At 43.4% G+C, this 24,224-nt stretch overlaps 1 protein-coding gene across 1 annotated transcript in view; it reads left to right on the top strand.

Annotated features, from left to right (window-relative positions):
- Nucleotides 1–322: 322 nt before the first annotated feature.
- LOC115104484 (protein 4.1-like) overlaps nt 323–24,224 on the top strand; it is a 137,801-nt gene continuing 113,899 nt past the window's right edge. The window contains exon 1 of the mRNA XM_065006958.1: nt 323–1,224. The gene's annotated coding sequence lies outside the window, so the exon portion shown is untranslated. The remainder of the gene's footprint in view (nt 1,225–24,224) is intronic.

The following is a 24,224-nucleotide window of genomic DNA, read 5'->3' as shown; positions in this document are numbered from 1 at the left end:
GGTCCTGCCCAGACTAGCAGTCTTTTTTTGGTCCAGTCCAGACTAGCAGTCTTTTTTTGGTCCTGCCCAGACTAGCAGTCTTTTTTTGGTCCTGCCCAGACTAGCAGTCTTTTTTTGGTCCTGTCCAGACTAGCAGTCTTTTCTAGCAGTCTTTCTTTGGTCCAGTCCAGACTAGAAGTCTTTTTTTGGTCCTGTCCAGACTAGCAGTCTTTTTTTGGTCCTGTCCAGACTAGCAGTCTTTTCTAGCAGTCTTTTTTGGTCCTGCCCAGACTAGCAGTCTTTTTTTGGTCCTGTCCAGACTAGCAGTCTTTTCTAGCAGTCTTTTTTGGTCCTGCCCAGACTAGCAGTCTTTTCTAGCAGTCTTTTTTGGTCCTGCCCAGACTAGCAGTCTTTTTTTGGTCCTGTCCAGCCTTGATTTGGCCCAAACATAGACATCTATGTTTAGAAAGGGGAAGGGGGATACCTCGTCAGTTGTACAACTGAATGCTTTGAACTGAAATGTGTCTTCCGCAGTTAACCCAACCCCTCTAAATCAGAGAGGTTCGGGGGGCTGCCTTAATCCACATCCACGTCTTGCGTCACCCAGGGAACAGTGGGTTAACTGCCTTGTTCAGGGGAAGTACAACAGATTTTTACCTTGTTAGCTCGGTGATTCGATCCAGAGCGTTTCAGGTCCAATGCTCTAACCACTAGGCTACCCATCCAGGCATAGTGCTAATGCTAGTTAGCGTTGGCTTACGAAACTACCTCTAACTTCCTTCGTAATGGGCACAGAGACATAAAATGTATATCCACAAGTTCATCTGACTCTGGGGAAGTAGATAAAGGGCCTCATTGCTAAAATCCTGAAGTATCCCTTTAATATCAGCCACAGCACAATGGTCTTTGGCAGTAGACTGTAGAGAAAATATTAGATTAGAATATTAGTCTCTGCGCAGGCAAGAATGTTGACATGCCGTGATTGTTGTGTACACTATCAAAAACATTGGTGTTATGGTTGCAGCTTGGAATAAGCACTGCTGTACAAATATAGACGTAGACTAAATTCTAACCGTTTGACAAAAAATTCTACCGGTATATTTGATCTCTGGGTTATGTTGTTGGCATGTTATGACATGTTACACTTTGAGTGTTGGACTACTGAGTTGTTATACCATTTTCTCCCCCACATCACTCCGGATCAACCTGAATGGAATCTGGATGTGCTGTATATGACCTGTCATGGTGAGTACAAATACATACTTCCTACATTTACTCACAAAATGAACTACCTGGTTGAGGAGTCAGCCCTTGTCACCTGTCAACAAATTGTGGGATACACTGTAGTACAACTGCACAACCATCTCTCTCTTTCTCTGTCTCTCTCTCTCTCTCTCTCTGTCTCTCGCTCTCTCTCGCTCTCTCTCTCTCTCTCTCGCTCTCGGCAATATTACCCTGTTCCCTCCCTCCCATCTCTCTCTCACTCTCTCTCTCTCTCTCTCTCTCTCTCTCTCTCTCTCTCTCTCTCACTCTCTCTCTCTCTCTCTCGCTCTCTCTCTCTCTCTCTCGGCAATATTACCCTGTAACTTGTTCCCTCCCATCTCTCTCTCTCTCTCTCTCTCTCTCCAATATTTCCCTCTCTCTCTGTCTCCTACCATCTCTCTCTCTCTCTCTCTCTCTCCAATATTTCCCTCTCTCTCTGTCTCTCTCTGTTCCCTACCATCTCTCTCTCTCTCTCTCTCTCCAGTTTCCCTGTAACTTATTCCCTACCATCTCTCTATCGCTCTCTCTCTGTCTCTCTCTCTCTCTGAAATTTCCCTGTAACTTATTCCCTACCATCTCTCTCTCTCCTATATTTCCCTCTCTCTCTGTCTCTCTCTGTTCCCTACCATCTCTCTATCGCTCTCTCTCTCTCTCTCTCTCTCTCTCCAGTTTCCCTGTAACTTATTCCCTACCATCTCTCTATCGCTCTCTCTCTGTCTCTCTCTCTCTCTGAAATTTCCCTGTAACTTGTTCCCTCCCATCTCTCTCTCTCTCTCTCCAATATTTCCCTCTCTCTCTGTCTCTCTCTGTTCCCTACCATCTCTCTCTCTCTCTCCAATATTTCCCTCTCTCTCTCTCTCTCTCTCCAGTTTCCCTGTAACTTATTCCCTACCATCTCTCCATTGCTCTCTCTCTGTCTCTCTCTCTCTCTGAAATTTCCCTGGAACTTGTTCCCTCCCATCTCTCTCTCTCTCTCTCCAATATTTCCCTCTCTCTCTGTCTCTCTCTGTTCCCTACCATCTCTCTCTCTCTCTCTCTCTCTCTCTCTCTCTCTCTCTCTCTCTCTCCAGTTTCCCTGTAACTTATTCCCTACCATCTCTCTATCGCTCTCTCTCTCTCTCTCTCTCTCTCTCTCTCTCTCTCCAGTTTCCCTGTAACTTATTCCCTACCATCTCTCTATCGCTCTCTCTCTGTCTCTCTCTGTCTCTGAAATTTCCCTGGAACTTGTTCCCTCCCATCTCTCTCTCCAATATTTCCCTCTCTCTCTGTCTCTCTCTGTTCCCTACCATCTCTCTCTCTCTCTCTCTCTCTCTCTCTCTCTCTCCAGTTTCCCTGTAACTTATTCCCTACCATCTCTCTATCGCTCTCTCTCTGTCTCTCTCTCTCTGAAATTTCCCTGGAACTTGTTCCCTACCATCTCTCTCTCTCTCTCTCTCTCTCTCTTTCTCTCTCTCTTTCTCCCAGAACAGTGTTTTCCTGTAATCCGTATTTATCTGCAGGTATAAATCAGACTTAGTCTTCTTTCCCAGCAGTAAGTCATAAAGCGCTCCATTACTTGAGCAAAACCTATGGGATGATTCTGAATGCTCAAGTGCTGTCAACGTGCCGGTTCAGCATGATGTAAATATTACACTGGTATACCCTGGCTAGGCCTATTCCAGTGTTCCTGCTCCCTGCCTTGTAGATTGGGAGAAAACAACCGCTGTTAAGGTTGTCAGGGCTTTTGTGCCTGTATTCTTTGTAATTCAACTCTGGTGCAAGGACTTCTGTACTCAAATGATTACTTTTGGTAAAGTAATATACTGTATGGTAACCTGAGCTTCTGAGTGCACGATCGTTATACGCTGATGAAATAGTTATATTTCCTTTTTAAGATTGTAACATAAAATCTCAGATTGCACTGCACTCTCCCTCATCAAAGTTAGAAGAACCAGCACGGCTATGCACAAACCAACTCCCTCAACTCTCTTGTCATCTTAGCTTTCAAACACACACACACACACACACACACGCACACGCACACGCACACGCACACACACACAGACACAGACACACACAGACACACACACTAACACTCAGAAATGATGACAGTCGGCACCAGCAGCACCCAGAGAAGGCCTCCACGTGTTGTTTGATATTATAAAATCTGCCACATCTCACACTAGACAAGATCAGAAGTGGATTCCATTCACAATACACTGGTCTACTCAACGAATCATAGATCTACTAGTGACTATTGTACACTGAAAGTCGACTTCCTCTCACCCTGGACTCGGGGCTATATGCATGTTGCATTGATGAGTCCATTTAAAAAGGTGAACGAAACTGCAATGAATAGAGGTAAGGGCCATATTCACAAAGGGTCTCAGAGTAAGAGTGCTGATATAGTATCAGTTTAGCCTTTGTGATCATTTTGGATAAATGTACATGTTTAGGGGGACCTGTCTACGTAAACAACAGGTGTAGACTAACAGTGAAATGCTTACTGATGGGCCCTTCCCCACAACGCAGAGAGAGAGTAGACAACAGGTGTAGACTAGCAGTGAAATGCTTACTGATGGGCCCTTCCCCACAACGCAGAGAGAGAGTAGACAACAGGTGTAGACTAACAGTGAAATGCTTACTGATAGGCCCTTCCCCACAACGCAGAGAGAGAGTAGACAACAGGTGTAGACTAGCAGTGAAATGCTTACTGATAGGCCCTTCCCCACAACGCAGAGAGAGAGTAGACAACAGGTGTAGACTAACAGTGAAATGCTTACTGATGGGCCCTTCCCCACAACGCAGAGAGAGAGTAGACAACAGGTGTAGACTAACAGTGAAATGCTTACTGATGGGCCCTTCCCCACAACGCAGAGAGAGAGTAGACAACAGGTGTAGACTAGCAGTGAAATGCTTACTGATGGGCCCTTCCCCACAACGCAGAGAGAGAGTAGACAACAGGTGTAGACTAACAGTGAAATGCTTACTGATGGGCCCTTCCCCACAACGCAGAGAGAGAGTAGACAACAGGTGTAGACTAACAGTGAAATGCTTACTGATGGGCCCTTCCCCTAACAGTGAAATGCTTACTGATGGGCAGAGAGAGTAGACAACAGGTGTAGACTAACAGTGAAATGCTTACTGATGGGCCCTTCCCACAACGCAGAGAGAGAGTAGACAACAGGTGTAGACTAACAGTGAAATGCTTACTGATGGGCCCTTCCCCACAACGCAGAGAGAGAGTAGACAACAGGTGTAGACTAACAGTGAAATGCTTACTGATGGGCCCTTCCCCACAACGCAGAGAGAGAGTAGACAACAGGTGTAGACTAACAGTGAAATGCTTACTGATGGGCCCTTCCCCACAACGCAGAGAGAGAGTAGACAACAGTGAAATGTGTAGACTAACAGTGAAATGCTTACTGATGGGCCCTTCCCCTAACAGTGAAATGCTTACTGATGGGCCCTTCCCCACAACGCAGAGAGAGAGTAGACAACAGGTGTAGACTAACAGTGAAATGCTTACTGATGGGCCCTTCCCCACAATGCAGAGAGAGAGTAGACAACAGGTGTAGACTAACAGTGAAATGCTTACTGATGGGCCCTTCCCCACAACGCAGAGAGACAAATAGGTAAATTGGTTATATACACGGGGTACCAGTACCGAGTCGATGTGCAGGGGTACGAGGTAATTGAGGTAGATATGTACATATACTGTAGGTAGGGGAAAAAGTTACTAGGCAACAGGATAGATAATAAACAGTATCAGCAGCGTATGTGATGAGTCAAAATAATTTGTGCAAAAAATGTCAATGCAGATAGTCCTGGTAGCTATTTGGTTAACTATTTAACTAATTATTTAGTTGGTTCTGGACTTGGTGCATCGGTGCCACTTCCTGTGCAGTAGCAGAGAGAACAGTCTACTTCCTGTGCAGTAGCAGAGAGAACATTCTACGACTTGGTTGGCTGGAGTCTGACAACCCCAATCTATGTGGAAGGGGTGTGCTCGGCCCTCCTTTTCCTGTAGTCCACGATCACCTCCTTTGTTTTGCTGACATCGTGGGAGAGGTTGTTGTCCTGGCACCACACTGCCAGGTCTCTGACCTCCTCCCTATAGGCTGTCTCATTGTCGTCGGTGATCAGGCCAACCACCGTTGAGTAGTCAACAAACGTAGTGATGGTGTTGGAGTCGTGTGCACCGTGCAGTCGTGAGTGAACAGGGAGTACATGAGGGGACTAAGCACGCACCCCTGAGGGGCCCCCGTGTTGAGGGTCAGCGTGGCGGATGTGTTGTTGCCTACCCTCACCTGGGGGCAACCCGTCAGGAAGTCAGTATCCAGTTGCGGAGGGAGGGGTTCATGTTTTACACATTTCGGCTACTAACATGGAAAACGAAATGCTCATCAACAGACCTTTTTTCCCCCCAGCATCCAACCAAAGAGCAACAATAATTTGACTCAGTTTTCAGTCTTATCAAATCTTTATCAAAACTGAACATTGAACTGACGTATGTTCCCAGTGGGTAGGTGCTCTCAGCTGACTCAGTGGAGGTCCTTATCATACACTGTGTGATGAGTGTTGCACATTGACTGTAACAGTAATAATGATTTGTTTGTTCATTGACCGTGTCTGCCGTTTTTGGAACTCAAAAGCTCGTCTCTTCTATTGATGTACTCGGCCATGATGAAAAGCTCTTCTCTTCTATTGATGTACTCGGCCATGATGAAAAGCTCTTCTCTTCTATTGATGTACTCGGCCATGATGAAAAGCTCTTCTCTTCTATTGATGTACTCGGCCATGATGAAAAGCTCTTCTCTTCTATTGATGTACTCGGCCATGATGAAAAGCTCTTCTCTTCTATTGATGTACTCGGCCATGATGAAAAGCTCTTCTCTTCTATTGATGTACTCGGCCATGATGAAAAGCTCTTCTCTTCTATTGATGTACTCGGCCATGATGAAAAGCTCTTCTCTTCTATTGATGTACTCGGCCATGATGAAAAGCTCTTCTCTTCTATTGATGTACTCGGCCATGATGAAAAGCTCTTCTCTTCTATTGATGTACTCGGCCATGATGAAAAACTATTCTCTTCTATTGATGTACTCGGCCATGATGAAAAGCTCTTCTATTGATGTACTCGGCCATGATGAAAAGCTCTTCTATTGATGTACTCGGCCATGATGAAAAGCTCTTCTCTTCTATTGATGTACTCGGCCATGATGAAAAGCTCTTCTATTGATGTACTCGGCCATGATGAAAAGCTCTTCTCTTCTATTGATGTACTCGGCCATGATGAAAAGCTCTTCTCTTCTATTGATGTACTCGGCCATGATGAAAAGCTCTTCTCCTCTATTGATGTACTCGGCCACGATGAAAAGCTCATCTCCTGAGTCGATATTGTTCCTTCTGCTGTCTCTGGGCTTTTATATCATTGACTGAAAGAATATTGTTCCAAGTCAAGCGAACAATTGGTGTCAGCGGTCTCAGTGATGATGCATAACAGGGTAAGATTATGTAGCCTGACTTGCTCATTGATTTTGGGTCCTTTGACTTGTCATTCACACTGGAGGTCTGACCATGGCCGTTGCTACATATGAGGACACCAAGGTCCGGACCACTGTACTTTCTTTTCTAATTTGAAAAAATATATAACATTATAAAAAGATATATTTTGTACACAATAAAGACAATAAATGACAGGTCAACATGTACATATTGCTCCCAGCATTGATCAATGCTTAGAACCCTTCTATTATCGATCTGACTGAGTTCTAATAGCTCCTGCCTCTTTACAAACGAGTGGAAACATGAACAGGGGTTTGTTCATTATGTTTGGCTGCGTCCCCCGGATTGGCCTTTTTAGCAGCACGTTCACCACCCTCTCAGCTGGCTAGCTCCGCCCTCTCGCCGCACAGGTCGAGAGTCTGAGCTGTGAAACAAACCGCCCCAGCTTGCATTAAGCAACTTGAGATGGGGCTGACAGTGTTTTTGCGAGATGGTGGACAAAAGGCCATTTTAAAACCGTCCTGGGATTCCTGCTGTGTCTACAGACATCCCCCAAACAAAACAAACCTGGCTTTTGGAGAATAACTGCACAGCTGGTAAATAGTCGCTTCTAGATCAGTCAGTCAGTCAGTCAGTCAGGTGGCTATCTGCTGGCAGAGACGTCTATTGCAGTAATGTTGATGGGCTCTGGCTAGTATTACTTACAGGGCCTTCAGAAAGTATTCATACCCTTTGCTTTATTCCACATTTTGTTGTGTTACAGCCTACATTCTAAATGGATTAAATAGGTATTTATTCTTACCCATCTACACTGTTTTTATAAATGTTTGTAACATGAAATACAGAAATATCTCATTTACATAGGTATTCACACCCCTGAGTCAATATTTTGTAGAAGCACCTTTGGTGGTGACTACAGCTGTGAGTTGTCTTGGGTATGTCTGTATCAGCTGTGAGTTGTCTTGGGTTTGTCTGTATCAGCTGTGACTTGTCTTGGGTTTGTCTGTATCAGCTGTGAGTTGTCTTGGGTATGTCTGTATCAGCTGTGAGTTGTCTTGGGTTTGTCTGTATCAGCTGTGCGTTGTCTTGGGTTTGTCTGTATCAGCTGTGAGTTGTCTTGGGTTTGTCTGTATCAGCTGTGTGTTGTCTTGGGTTTGTCTGTATCAGCTGTGCGTTGTCTTGGGTTTGTCTGCATCAGCTGTAAGTTGTCTTGGGTTTGTCTGCATCAGCTGTGAGTTGTCTTGGGTTTGTCTGTATCAGCTGTGAGTTGTCTTGGGTTTGTCTGTATCAGCTGTGAGTTGTCTTGGGTTTGTCTGTATCAGCTGTGCGTTGTCTTGGGTTTGTCTGTATCAGCTGTGCGTTGTCTTGGGTTTGTCTGTATCAGCTGTGAGTTGTCTTGGGTTTGTCTGTATCAGCTGTGAGTTGTCTTGGGTTTGTCTGTATCAGCTGTGAGTTGTCTTGGGTTTGTCTGTATCAGCTGTGAGTTGTCTTGGGTTTGTCTGTATCAGCTGTGAGTTGTCTTGGGTTTGTCTGTATCAGCTGTGAGTTGTCTTGGGTTTGTCTGTATCAGCTGTGAGTTGTCTTGGGTTTGTCTGTATCAGCTGTGAGTTGTCTTGGGTTTGTCTGTATCAGCTGTGAGTTGTCTTGGGTTTGTCTGCATCAGCTGTGAGTTGTCTTGGGTTTGTCTGCATCAGCTGTGAGTTGTCTTGGGTTTGTCTGCATCAGCTGTGAGTTGTCTTGGGTTTGTCTGTATCAGCTGTGCACATCTGGATTTGAGGATTTTCTTCCTTGCAGAGTTTCTCAAGCTGAAGTTAGATGGGGAGACAGACAGTCAGACAGGTGGGGAATAGCAATCTTCAACTCCTTCCACATATTTTAATTGGGATTCAGGTCTGGGCTTTGGCTGGGTCACTCAAGGACTTTCATATTCTTGTTCTGAAGCCATTCCAGCGTTGCTTTGGCTGTATGTTTGGGGTTTGTCCTGTTGGAACGTAAATCTTCTCCCCCAGTCTGAGGTCGTTTGCACTCTGAAGCAGGTTCTCGTCAAGGATTTGCCTGTATTTGGCTCCGTTCGTTGTTCCCCCTATTGTTACCAGTCTCCCAGTCCCTGCCGCTGAAAAGCGTCCTCATAGTGTGATGCTGCCACCACCATGGTGTTAGACAGGTGATGAGCTGTGCCTGGTTATCTCCAGACATAGCGCTTTGCATTCAGACTAAAGAGTTAAAAAGTTTGTCTTATCAGACCACAGAGTCTTTCACATGCCTTTTTGCAAACTCCAGGTGTGCTGTCATGTGCCCTTTTCTCAGGAGTGGTTTCCGTCTGGCCACTCTCCCATTAAGCCCAGATTGGTGAATTGCTATAGAAACTGTTGTGCTTCTGGCAGGTTTTCCCATTTTAGCCAAAGAACTCTGTAGTTCTGTCAGAGTGGTCATTGGGTTATTGGTCAACTCCCTGACCAAGGTCATTCTTGCCCACGTGCTCAGTTCGTCGGACAGACAGCTCTAGGCAGTCTGGGTAGTTCCATATTTTCCGTTTCCCAATTATGCAGACCACTGTGCTCTTAGAAACTTTAAACACTCTAGAAATGGTTTTATACCCTTCCCCAGATATATGCCTCATCACATGTCTATCTTGGAGAACTATGGACAGTTCCTTATACTTCATGGTATAGATTCTGCTCTGACATACACTGTCAACTGTGGGACCTTATATAGACAGGTGTGTTTAAAAAAAATAATAATGTTCAAACAATGGAATTGGCCACAGGTGGACTCCAATCAAGTTGTTGTGACATCTCAAGGATGATCAGAGGACATTGGATGCACCTGAGCTCAATTTGGAGTGTCATAGCAAAAGAGTGTGAATAAAGTAAATTATATATTTCTGTATTTAATTTTCAATAAATGTGCTAAAATGTCTAAAAACATGTTTCACTTTGTCATTATGGGGTATTGGGATGTCATTATGGGGTATTGTGATGTCATTATGGGGTGTTGTGATGTCATTATGGGGTATTGTGAAGTCATTATGGGGTATTGAGATGTCATTATGGGGTATTGTGATGTCATTATGGGGTATTGTGATGTCATTATGGGGTATTGTGATGTCATTATGGGGTATTGGGATGTCATTATGGGGTATTTTGATGTCATTATGGGGTATTGTGACGTCATTAGTATTGTGAAGTCATTATGGGGTATTGTGATGTCATTATGGGGTATTGTGAAGTCATTATGGGGTATTGTGATGTCATTATGGGGTATTGTGTGTAGATGGGTTAGAGATTATTATACATTTGGTTTATCCATTTTGAACAACGTGGAATATATCAAGGGGTATGAATACTTTCTGAAGGTCCTGTAGCCAGCTAGAAGGATGAGGTAAGAAGCTCATGTTAAACAAAGCCTACCTCAGCGGGAGCAAGAAATACGCTAATGATATCTCATAATACTACTGAGGCTATTGAGACAGACAGTGATGTGGCGCTCAGTGGTGAAGCTGCGATGCATGTAGGAGGAAGCAGAGGAGACACAGAGAGAGAGGTTAGTACAGTGGTTCTCAAACTTAATAAACATGTCAGGACCTTAAGAAAATAAGCTACTGTATGTTTCAATAAGAACATCTCCAGCCTATCTTCCCTATAGGTCGACATTACAATCCAATCAACACGCAAATAACACAGTCGTAAAAATGTCCGATGTTTTCATTTCGTGTCAGTGTGAATCATTTCTCCTTATTTCCCCCTCCTTTTCAGGGGTACAACATCACAATTGTATAGGTAATAGGCTATGTGTTTGTAGATGGACTGAGGTGAAGGGACCTACATCAGCCAAGGTGGGAATGGCTGTGGTCATTTTTGGTTGTTTTTTGCCGTTCTCCAAATAGCATGTGAAAGTTCTTGAACTGTTCAGGGATTTTGTGAATGAACTCTTGACCTCACTAAATCTCAAGCCCCTGGGTCTGACATCAGGGCTGAAGGTTTCACCAACAGCTGGGATTGCTGTGTTAAAACAGGAATCGAGCGTGAGAAACAGAAAAGTACGGGGAAGCACTAATGACATAACCCCACTGTCGATGTGCCCCTGTCTGTAAGAATGATGCCTGGGTAGCCTGTTGTGTATTTAGTGGTGAATGGGTAAACATTGGTATCCTTAGCTGTGGACTTTTAAACTACTAGATAAACTCAAAAAGCTTTTCAGATTCAGTACAGCTGCTTGGAGAGCTTACATAATGAATGCAAATAGGTACTCTAGATGGATGTTCGTGACAAAAACACACTTTTCTTTTAGGAGTGCCAGTCCTCGTGGACTTTACTTTTTAATAGATATTTTATTAATACAGAAAGAGGATGGGGTAGCCTACTTTGTCGAGACACACACGTCGTGGCGTTTTGACGATCCTCTGTAGGTTCCACTTCTCATTTGGCTGGCTGTGCTGTGATTGGCTTTCTCTCCAACAAATTGTGCCCACTCTTCACATTGAGTCCACTGTAAAAGTCTGATGGAGATTTCAGACATCATTAAAGGTGGTCTGTGTTGAGGGGCTGCCAGAGCCCGAGCCCATTTGCTCAGCAAAGCAATTATAGTCTCTGTCTTATTAGATAGAGTGCCGGGAGAAATAAAAGGAAGTCTGGAGCATGGAAGAGGAGTGTTCCATCACCTCAGTCAGTGTGTGTGGTACTAAGCTTGTGTGTGTAACCATCCCTAGAATGTGACACTGAGCTACTCCACTCCTCCTCACCATGGGCCATGTCTGCTCTGACTGACTCAACAGCAGTACCTACGCGCACACGCACACACACACACACACACACACACACACAGACAGACAGACAGACAAGACAGTGTCATCTTTTCTGTACGCACCATGCAGACAGACAGTGTCATCTCTTCTGTACGGACCATGCAGACAGACAGACAGACAGACAGACAGACAGACAGACAGACAGACAGACAGTGTCATCTCTTCTGTACGGACCATGCAGACAGACAGACAGACAGACAGTGTCATCTCTTCTGTACGGACCATGCAGACAGACAGACAGACAGTGTCATCTCTTCTGTACGGACCATGCAGACAGACAGACAGACAGACAGACAGACAGACAGACAGAGTGTCATCTCTTCTGTAAGCACTATGCAGACAGTCAGACAGACAGACAGTGTCATCTCTTCTGTACGCACCATGCAGACAGACAGACAGACAGACAGACAGACAGACAGACAGACAGAGTGTCATCTCTTCTGTAAGCACTATGCAGACAGTCAGACAGACAGACAGTGTCATCTCTTCTGTACGCACCATGCAGACAGACAGATGACCGATTACATCACTATCAGCCAGTAGCTATCATCTCTCTCTTTGTTGAATGAAGACACGTGTCTCTGCTTTGTGCTGGACTCGCCCCACGCTGTGAATAATTGAGGATCTGTTTAACCAGTCCTTTCCTCTGCAGTGACATTCAAGCACAAGATAGGTGAAAGTCAATTGGTGATCATTCTCGATATTCCTTTGACTTAGCCTGTGTTTTTCAGTCAACATGAAGGAGAGGAGACAAGGAGAGGAGACAAGGAGTGATGCTTTATCAGTCTAACAGTATGTAAATAGCCATGTACAGTCAGTGTAATTACAGTGTAGATATCTGTGAGCTTTGCATTTCTAATGATAGGTTAAACCCTATAGGCTTCAGGGTCTGCAGTATAGCCGAACATTCATGTTACTTAATGGGACATTAAACTCGTGAATTAAGCATGGTGGTGGTGGTGCTGTGTTCGTTGAATGGAGTCCAGTCTTGTGAAGACAGGAGGAGAATTCTAACACACCAGTTCAGCTGCTGGGTCCAAAAAGAGGATGGATGGGAGAAGCAGACCAGTCTGTAATATTTTTTTATGGCCCTGTGGCTTTCCCTTCCCTTCATCTAGCGAATCAATCTGTCGCTCCTGATATTACACTTTCTTCCCGATTCTTCATTTTTTTGTATTAGTTGTGGTTTAAATGACTGTGGGTTAGATCATGGTGCTGGTAACCAGGCCTGTGGGTTAGATCATGGTGCTGGTAACCAGGACTGTGGGTTAGATCATGGTGCTGGTAACCAGGACTGTGGGTTAGATCATGGTGCTGGTAACCAGGACTGTGGGTTAGATCATGGTGCTGGTAACCAGGACTGTGGGTTAGATCATGGTGCTGGTAACCAGGACTGTGGGTTAGATCATGGTGCTGGTAACCAGGACTGTGGGTTAGATCATGGTGCTGGTAACCAGGCCTGTGGGTTAGATCATGGTGCTGGTAACCAGGCCTGTGGGTTAGATCATGTTGTTGGTAACCAGGCCTGTGTGTTAGATCATGGTGTTGGTAACCAGGCCTGTGGGTTAGATCATGGTGCTGGTAACCAGGCCTGTGGGTTAGATCATGGTGCTGGTAACCAGGCATGTGGGTTAGATTAGGTTGCTGGTAACCAGGCATATGGGTTAGATCATGGTGCTGGTAACCAGGCCTGTGGGTTAGATCATGGTGCTGGTAACCAGGCCTGTGGGTTAGATCATGTTGTTGGTAACCAGGCCTGTGTGTTAGATCATGGTGTTGGTAACCAGGCCTGTGGGTTAGATCATGGTGCTGGTAACCAGGCCTGTGGGTTAGATCATGGTGCTGGTAACCAGGCATGTGGGTTAGATTAGGTTGCTGGTAACCAGGCATATGGGTTAGATCATGGTGCTGGTAATGCCAGGCCTGTGGGTTAGATCATGGTGCTGGTAACCAGGCCTGTGGGTTAGATCATGGTGCTGGTAACCAGGCCTGTGGGTTAGATCATGGTGCTGGTAATGCCAGGCCTGTGGGTTAGATCATGGTGCTGGTAACCAGGCCTGTGGGTTAGATCATGGTGCTGGTAACCAGGCCTGTGGGTTAGATCATGGTGCTGGTAATGCCAGGCCTGTGGGTTAGATCATGGTGCTGGTAACCAGGCCTGTGGGTTAGATCATGGTGCTGGTAACCAGGCATGTGGGTTAAATCATGGTGCTGGTAACCAGGTCTGTGGGTTAGATCATGGTGCTGGTAACCAGGTCTGTGGGTTAGATCATGGTGCTGGTAACCAGGCCTGTGGGTTAGATCATGGTGCTGGTAACCAGGTCTGTGGGTTAGATCATGGTGCTGGTAACCAGGTCTGTGGGTTAGATCATGGTGCTGGTAACCAGGCTTGTGGGTTTGATTCCCTCATGGGCCACAAATAGTTTTTGTCACTGTTTGTGTCAAAAGGTTTTAGTCTAACAAAATGGATCCTAGTCCTCCTGGTTTATCAGACAAATCTTGGTATTACTGACATACTGATGTGTTTTTCATTTCATTCTTGCTTCCATCCTTGACATTAGGGCACAGTAGTGTGCAACAGTAATGCAGGTGACTGTGTTCATTTGAAATGGAACACTAATCTGTTGGTGGCGAGGGATTGGGGGTTTACTACAGTCATCCAGATTAGCTGTAATCCAATGGCTAAATCACAGTTTTGGACAATGTGTGTCTGGATTGGTCATAGGCTGGACAGATTCTGCAGGGTGTGAAGAGACAGTGTAATCATCAAGGAAAAGGGCAGCTTCTAGGGCAGTTGGGAGGTATTGAATGTTGATAGAATGTTGTTGACAGCTGGATACTGTATCTGTGCTTGGACCACACTAACACGTTGAGGAATTTGAGCCATAATTGATGTATTTCGTTGATAACAGATGATTTGTGTATAGGGCTTTTTTTGGAGAGGCTAAGTGACGATTACCCGGCCTATACTCTCAGGTAAGAGAAAGTGATGGTGTTTTAGCCCTGTTATAGGTTGACCCTGGAGAGTGGCTCTCTTAGCCTTGGGCACCACTTCAGCACAATCTGATTTAGCCTCTCCCACAGCCTCTTCACACTATTACATGGCAGTATCCTGCTGGTAGAGAGATGGATACGACCCCATCAGCAATACATCAATAGCATGACATGGAATGCTTACGATATGAAATTCATCAAGTGTTTTCTAAACGAACATAGTGCCATGCTGACTTGCTCTCAGGAAACAGTCGTACATTTTGTCCGTACAGTCATTATCACGTCTGGTTATATTGCCTGCCAGAACAGCCCGTAATAACAGGATTGAGGGCTCCCTTCATCTTCTCTCTTACGTTATTTCGCTCACTCACTTGCTACACACACACACACACACACACACACACACACACACACACTCTTCTAAAGTGTGATTGGCGATGTGATGGGTTTCTATTCGACTCGTGGGATACTGACAATGGAATACTGGGCTACTGACACTGGCAGGCTAAAAGTATTATGATCGTCCGTGAAGAAACATTTAAATTTGTACTCCATTCAGATCCTTACACTTGAGTACACTCTGTAAGAATTCACTGAGTTTCAAAATGTGGTTGTGCATCAACACTTTTCCCCTTGTTACACTTGTCGTGTCTTTGGCTATGCCGGATTAAGTGATATGACATGCTATTCTATAAAGTAATTTATCCGTAATTAATATTACCTGATTGAGCTAATCATGTAAATGTAATTAACTAGAGAGTCGGGGCACCACAAAATAATATTTATAGAGCTGTTATCTTCTGAATAAACTCTTAAAGACCTAGTAATATTTTACATCAATAGCAGTCAATATTAATCGTCACCTTAATTCAGTCTCATCTGAAAGTTGTAAATTCTTCGTTATCTTCACGAACCCTGGCTAACAAGTTGAATCAGCAATACAAAATTGGGTTTCATTATTTATTTAGTAAATACCTAACTAATCACACAGAATTACATATACACAATGAATCATACCTTGATTACAAATTACGTCATAAAGGAAAACGTCCCTAGCGGGCGGAACAGATATGACAGCTGGATACACAAAAGAAAAGGGACTGGGTTTGAGTGAAAGAGCGGGAAGACTGAGGACCAAAGGAAGAAGCTGTGCTTTCGTAAATACAGTATTTTATGCATTCTAAATTACCGCCCATTTGGAAAAGGAAAATGCAATAAATATTTACTCTGAGCTGCGCTTCAGTAGGTTGGTGGTAGATGGAAGGCCGTGTTGCCCAACCGAGTCCTCTGTCCTTTGAAGAATGTCTCTGGTGGTCAATTGAATACGTTGTAGTAACGTCTTTGTGTTCGGGATACTCTGTCTGTTCCTTCCTAACCCTCGTTTACAGCAGCTGTTGCTAACTCAATGGCTAGGAGGTATCACTTCTGTAGTGAATAAGAGTTCAAAGTTCATACCATTCGCAACCAAAGCTCACGCTGATGTTGGCTTCGTTCTGTAGTTATTATCTGAACCATTCTGACATCGGACCGTCGTCCTCGGAACAGGAGGTTACATTTTCGTCAAGGGCTTATATAGTGGAGGGAGAAAAGGGGTGTGTTTCATAGTTTACAACCTATGTCTCTTCACGTTGGCAGGCCAATGAGTCGGGCATAATTCACTCATGAGAACCCCATTCTCACATTTTAGAAGCTAAAATCACATTTCATCCCATCACAAATAATTTCATATTCAACCATTTAAATTGAACAACAATTCCATGTGAATCCGATAACTCTGATGTGTCGACTTTACACTGTAGAGTTTATGTCATCTTATCATTGATGAGAATGTCTCAGATGACAACCGAACTGACATCATATTCATTAAGTACCACCGCATATGTTCAATTGGTCGGATTACTAGAATATAGTTCATTTCCCCCGACCTTCTGATGTTCCCTGAATCTCTATGTTAACCAAGGGGTTTTCAAATGTAACATCAGTAGGGTAGAGAGAGGAAAAAGGGGGGAGAGGTAGTAGACTGTCATAAACCTACCCCCAGGCCAACATCATGACACACTGATAGCCCGTCAATTAGCTCATGTCAGCTAACATTTTTTAGATTGCTAAATTAGTTTAGCAGCCAGCTATCTAAACTTGTTATCATGGTTGAAGTACCGGCTGGGGTGACACCCACTGATTTTGTTAGTCAGTCTCACTCAGATATCATATTAAATAAAACTGCAAACATTTCTCTCCACCCTATTTCAAAATATGTAGAATTGCATGAATTTAGTTATAAAATTGTTAACCTTCTCTCTGCCCCATGGCAAAATGTGTTGATTTGCATGAATTTAGTTATACAATTGTAAACCTTCTCTCTGCCCCATGGCAAAATGTGTTAAATTGCATGAATTTAGTTATAAAATTGTAAACCTTCTCTCTGCCCCATGGCAAAATGTGTAGAATTGCATGAATTTAGTTATAAAATTGTTAACCTTCTCTCTGCCCCATGGCAAAATGTGTTAAATTGCATGAATTTAGTTATAAAATTGTTAACCTTCTCTCTGCCCCATGGCAAAATGTGTTAAATTGCATGAATTTAGTTATAAAATTGTTAACCTTCTCTCTGCCCCATGGCAAAATGTGTTGATTTGCATGAATTTAGTTATACAATTGTAAACCTTCTCTCTGCCCCATGGCAAAATGTGTTAAATTGCATGAATTTAGTTATAAAATTGTAAACCTTCTCTCTGCCCCATGGCAAAATGTGTAGAATTGCATGAATATAGTTATAAAATTGTTACCCTTCTCTCTGCCACATGGCAGAATGTGTTGAATTGTAGAAAACTTGCTTTAAAACTGCAACATTTTCTCTACACTCCAAGACAAAGTGAGTAGAATTGCACAAAATGAAGTCTAAAATATTTTTTTAAATTCTGCGCTGTCAATAAGGGGCCACTAAAATGTTTTGCTCGCAATGTGGGAGTATGGATGTGGGTACACAGACCCGGGAGCAACTGCAGCCCCTCAATGATTAATGAAAAATGTTGTGGCCCCCACTCCTATCAAAGTTTACCATCCCTGGTCGATGTGCATAGGGGAGACCTGGGTTGGTTGTCTCACAGTGCTAATTACTTCCAATCTAAATTGAGCTGTGTAATATTTTTAAGGTTAAAATTGATGAATTCTTTGAAAGAACTCAATTCATGTGAGCGTGACAAAATATTGAAGTGAGGGGAATGTGTTTTTCAAAGGTATATATATATATATTGGTATTTTCTTGGTATTTTCTTTGTATATGTTTACTTTATGTGAGTATCTATGAACAACTATGTTTGTTGAAAATAGGAAAGGGCGTGCTGTATTTCAAACCTATTTCTGAGTTACTAAGTCAAGCCATGTGGTTACTAGCATCTTCATTAGCATTGGGGGGTGGTTGGGGATGGATGTCACATGGAATGTCACATGGTTGTCACTATCAACTCCATTATAAAACAATGTCAGGTTGGTTGTCACAATCCGACCCATTATAGCCATATTGCTCAGGGATATTACTACTGCCAGTATAATAAAAAATATATGCTATTTAGCAGACACTTTTATCCAAAGCGACTTACAGTCATGCTTGTGTACATTTTACATACGGGTGGCACTGGGAATCGAATCCACAGCCCTGGCGGTGTAAGCGCCATGGTCTACCAACTGAGCCATACAGGACCACCGTATAGAATAAATCCCAAGAGCTCCCTTCCCAGTAAACACCTTTGGCCAAAGTAGCAACATGTGTTTGGAATATATAGTGCGGAGAGCGTTTGCACATTGGGAAGACGTCGCTGAGATATCAGAATGGAATGTTGACGCCTGGCCGTCGTATATACGATGTAGAACTGTAGAATTTAGAATGTGGGAAGACGTCGCTGAGATATCAGAATGGAATGTTGACGCCTGGCCGTCGTATATACGATGTAGAACTGTAGAATTTAGAATGTGGGAAGACGTCGCTGAGATATCAGAATGGAATGTTGACGCCTGGCCGTCGTATATACGATGTAGAACTGTAGAATTTAGAATGTGGGAAGACGTCGCTGAGATATCATTTTTACATTTACATTTAAGTCATTTAGCAGACGCTCTTATCCAGGGCGACTTACAAATTGGTGCATTCACCTTATGACATCCAGTGGAACAGCCACTTTACAATAGTGCATCTAAATCTTTTAAGGGGGGGGGGGTGAGAAGGATTATTTTATCCTATCCTAGGTATTCCTTAAAGAGGTGGGGTTTCAGGTGTCTCCGGAAGGTGGTGATTGACTCCGCTGTCCTGGCGTCGTGAGGGAGTTTGTTCCACCATTGGGGGGCCAGAGCAGCGAACAGTTTTGACTGGGCTGAGCGGGAACTGTACTTCCTCAGTGGTAGGGAGGCGAGCAGGCCAGAGGTGGATGAACGCAGTGCCCTTGTTTGGGTGTAGGGCCTGATCAGAGCCTGGAGGTACTGAGGTGCCGTTCAACCTCACAGCTCCGTAGGCAAGCACCATGGTCTTGTAGCGGATGCGAGCTTCTTGGTATTTTCTTTGTATATGTTTACTTTATGGGAGTATCTATGAACAACTATGTTTGTTGAAAATAGGAAAGGGCGTGCTGTATTTCAAACCTATTTCTGAGTTACTAAGTCAAGCCATGTGGTTACTAGCATCTTCATTAGCATTGGGGGGTGGTTGGGGATGGATGTCACATGGAATGTCACATGGTTGTCACTATCAACTCCATTATAAAACAATGTCAGGTTGGTTGTCACAATCCGACCCATTATAGCCATATTGCTCAGGGATATCAGAATGGAATGTTGACGCCTGGCCGTCGTATATACGATGTAGAACTGTAGAATTTAGAATGTGTGTATTCTACACACATCTGTGAGACATCTGTGAGCCAATTAGCAAACAGTGTCTAAACGGCATCTTCTCAATGCATCATGTGTACATCCGTTGGCCAGAGGTATCTGTGCTATCTGAGTTTGTTGTCTCTCTCGCACATACACATTTTCTGTCAAACACCCACACATGCTCACACAAATGTCCTTCTGTCACATCACAGTTTAGCTTAATTTAACCATTTTCTACTTTTGTCAACACTGATACTAGAGTTTCACAAAGAGCTTGCCATTGTTCAAATATGAATGGATTATCAGCCTCTACAATAACTTTGACTGCATTGTTATATTGTCTTTGATTACAAGATAATTAGGTCTTTGTGGAGTTCTCAGTCATTCCGTGGATATTTTTCTGGCTGTTGTGGGCTGAGCATCGTTTCCATTTTGGAGTCTTGTGAAGACTTACTGTGGATTTGAAACAGAATTCTTGATTAGATGTTATTAGTGTAGAATGTGGAGCACATCTCTGTTCTTACTGAAGATTGCCTCATACAGTATGTTTGGTACATTGCTGCATGTAGTCCTACAGTACAATACCGATGTTACATGGTAACAGTACAATACCGATGTTACATAGCAACAGTACAATACCCATGTTACATAGCAACAGTACAATACCGATGTTACATGGTAACAGTACCATACCCATGTTACAAAGCAACAGTACCATACCCATGTTACATAGCAACAGTACCATACCCATGTTACAAAGCAACAGTAGCATACCCATGTTACATAGCAACAGTAGCATACCCATGTTACAAAGCAACAGTACCATACCCATGTTACATAGCAACAGTACCATACCCATGTTACAAAGCAACAGTAGCATACCCATGTTACATAGCAACAGTAGCATACCCATGTTACAAAGCAACAGTAGCATACCCATGTTACAAAGCAACAGTAGCATACCCATGTTACATAGCAACAGTAGCATACCCATGTTACAAAGCAACAGTACCATGCCCATGTTACATAGCAACAGTACCATACCCATGTTACATAGCAACAGGACTATACCCATGTTACAAAGCAACAGTACCATACCCATGTTACAAAGCAACAGTATCATGCCCATGTTACATAGCAACAATACCATACCTATGTTACATAGCAACAGGACCATACCCATGTTACATAGCAACATTACCATACCCATGTTACAAAGCAACAGTACCATACCCATGTTACAAAGCAACAGTACCATACACATGTTACATAGCAACAGTATCATACCCATGTTACATAGCAACAGTACCATACCCATGTTACATAGCAACAAGGGAAGGAAGATGGCGTAATAGTTGCTCTCTGAAAATGAGGGAAAATTGTACAGTATCACTCTCAGTCATTACAACCCTGCTACAGTATCTTTGTGCTTTCCTGAAAGACTTGCAGTTGAAACATGGCATCATGGAATTTTCCATGGATTAGCCACTTATGGCAGACAAAATGTAGGCGTTTCCACTGTAACACTAACAGGGAATTCGTGAATTGCGGAGGTAAATGCTGTCCCTTGACTTTGGCACCATATAAAAACAGTTTTTAATGACAGAAACATAATAAATGTTCCTTTTTATTTAACTGTTATTTAATAAGAAAACATACAGTACCAGTCAAAAGTTTGGACCCACCTACTGTACTCATTCAAAGGTTTTTCTTTATTTGGACTATTTTCTACATTGTGGAATAATAGTGAAGACATCAAAACTATGAAATAACACATATGGAATCATGTATTAACCAAAAAAGTGTTCAAAAAATCAAATATATTTTATATTTGAGATTCTTCAAAGTAGCCACCCTGATGACAGCTTTGCACATTCTTGGCATTCTCTCAGCCAGCTCTACCTGGAATGCTTTTCCAACAGTCTTGAAGGAGTTCCCACATATGCTGAGCACTTGTTGGCTGCTTTTCCTTCACTCTGCGGTCCAACTCATCCCAAACCATCTCAATTGGGTTGAGGTCGGGTGATTATGGAGGCCAAGTCATCTGATACAGCACTCCATCACTGTCTTTGGTCAGATAGCCCTTACACAGCCTGGAGGTGTGTTGGGTCATTGTCCTGTTGACAAACAAATGATAGTCCCACTAAGCGCAAACCAGATGGGATTGCATATCGCTGCAGAACGCTGTGCTAGACATGCTAGTTAAGTGTGCCTTGAATTCTAAATAAATCACTGTCAGTGTCACCAGCAAAGCACCATCACACCTCCTTTTCCATGCTTCATGGTGGGAACAACACATGCAGAGATCATCCGTTCACCCACTCTGCATCTTACAAGACACGGCGGTTGGAACTAAAAATCTCAAATTTGGACTCATCAGACCAAAGGACAGATTTCCACCGGTCTAATGTCCATTGCTCGTGTTTCTTGGCCCAAGCAAGTCTCTTCTTATTATTGGTGTGCTTTAGTTGTGGTTTCTTTGCAGCAATTCAACCATGAAGGCCTGATTCACACAGTCTCCTCTGAACAGTTGATGTTGAGATGTGTCTGTTACTTAAACTCTGTGGAGCATTTATTTGGGCTGCAATTTCTGAGGCTGGTAACTCTAATGAACTTATCCTCTGCAGCAGAGGTAACTCTGGGTCTTCCTTTCCTGTGGCAGTCCTCATGAGAGCCAGTTTCATCATAGCACTTGATGTTTTTTGCGACTGCACTTGAAGAAACTTTCAGAGTTCTTGACATTTTCCGGATTGACTGACCTTCATGTCTTAAAGTAATGATGGACTGTCATTTCTCTTTGCTTATTTGAGCTGTTTTTGCCATAATATGGACTTGGTCTTTTCCCAAATAGGGCTATCTTCTGTATACCACCTAGGGGTTGTCGATATGAACAAAAATTCATATCACAATATTTTCCACTGTCCGGACGATAACAATATAATATCACGATATAATGTTAAAAAAAATGTTTTAAAAAATGATGATATTGCTTTAACCTTGTAGAAACAGAAAGGGGGCATTGCACATTTTTATATATATATATTTTTTTACTTCTGTGGAAAACCTGTGCAAACTTGAAACATTAACAAAGGTATACGAGTTAAATAAATATGCAGTAAAATTTAATGCAAAAATATTTAAAGTACACATTGCCCTTAGTGCTAAATGCTCTCTCAGAGAGCCAACTTGTTTGACCGAAAGTCGGCAGTGGGAGAGAAGAATGCAGTGTTACGGATTTCGTTGGCAACTCTGTCCCGACATTCTGTGTAGAGTTCTGGCTGAAGTATTTATGGCTCGCAATCTCGTATCTTGGGTCTGGAGTTCGAATCAACTTTCTGAAACCGACTTCTTCCACAGTTTGAATTGGTTCCATGTCTTTCGCTATGTGAGACGTAACTGCACTCATTATCTAATTCCACTTGTTGCTCTTCTTGTCATAGGGAGTACCACTAACGAATGATGCCTTGTGTGATAGCTGAGTGAGGGTCTGTAGAAGATGTCCTGGGACTTGCTCCGGGGGTTTATTGCACGCATTCTGGTAGATTCTTCATATTCGCGCACATGCAAGGTTTTCAGGTGGTGAAAAATATTGTTGGTGTTTCCACCTTTGGCTAGCATCTACACGACTTACACAGTATTGTTTTTTGGTCGAGATCGAATATCGTAAAGCAAAACCAGTTACAAACGACAGAGATTCATGTTTCCAAAAGGTTCTACAGCTGCAACATCGAGAGCATCCTGACTGGTTGCATCAAATCAAATCAAATTTATTTATATAGCCCTTCGTACATCAGCTGATATCTCAAAGTGCTGTACAGAAACCCAGCCTAAAACCCCAAACAGCAAGCAATGCAGGTGTAGAAGCACGGTGGCTAGGAAAAACTCCCTAGAAAGGCCAAAACCTAGGAAGAAACCTAGAGAGGAACCAGGCTATGTGGGGTGGCCAGTCCTCTTCTGGCTGTGCCGGGTGGAGATTATAACAGAACATGGCCAAGATGTTCATAAATGACCAGCATGGTCGAATAATAATAAGGCAGAACAGTTGAAACTGGAGCAGCACCACAGTCACTGCCTGGTACGGCAACTACAGAGGGTAGTACGTACGGCCCAGTACATCACTGGGGCTAAGCAGCATGCCATCCAGGACATCTATACCAGGCGGTGTCAGAGGAAGGCCCTAGAAATGGTCAAAGACTCCAGCCACCCCAGTCATAGACTGTTCTCTCTGCTACCGCATGGCAAGCGGTACTGGAGCACCAAGTCTAGGATCAAAAGCTTCTCAACAGCTTTTATCCCCAAGCATAAGACTCAAATGGCTACCCGGACTATACATTGTGTCCACACCCCAAACCCCCTTTTACGTTGCTGCTACTCTCTGTTTATCATCTGTGGATAGTCACTTTAACTGATCCTACATGTACATATTACCTCAAATAGCCCGACTAACCAGTGCACCCGCACATTGACTCTGCACCTGTACCACCTGTTTATAGCGACTGTTTTTTGTTGTTTGTTTAAAGAAAATGTCTTTCTATTGTTTACCTAATACCTATTTTTTTTACTTTAAAACTGCACTGTTTGTTAAGGGCTTGTAAGTAAGCATTTCACTGTATTCGACGCACGTGACAAATAAACTTCGATTTGATTTACTGTTACTTAGGGTTGCACTATCAGTAGCTAGATAGCTTGCTTTGGCTAACGTTAGCTAGTTAGCTATTGACTGTGTACAAGGGGATTGTTTGAAAGAGAAACTCACATCGACTACAACGAGAGATGGTACTCCCTTATTTCTGCTTATCGTCACCAACTAGTTAACTAGTTAACGAACTAACCA

The sequence above is a fragment of the Oncorhynchus nerka genome, linkage group LG22 (genome assembly GCF_034236695.1).
Source record: "Oncorhynchus nerka isolate Pitt River linkage group LG22, Oner_Uvic_2.0, whole genome shotgun sequence".
Taxonomy (NCBI): domain Eukaryota; kingdom Metazoa; phylum Chordata; class Actinopteri; order Salmoniformes; family Salmonidae; genus Oncorhynchus; species Oncorhynchus nerka.
Note: the sequence above shows the minus strand (reverse complement) of the source record. Positions and strands in the feature narration are given on the sequence as shown.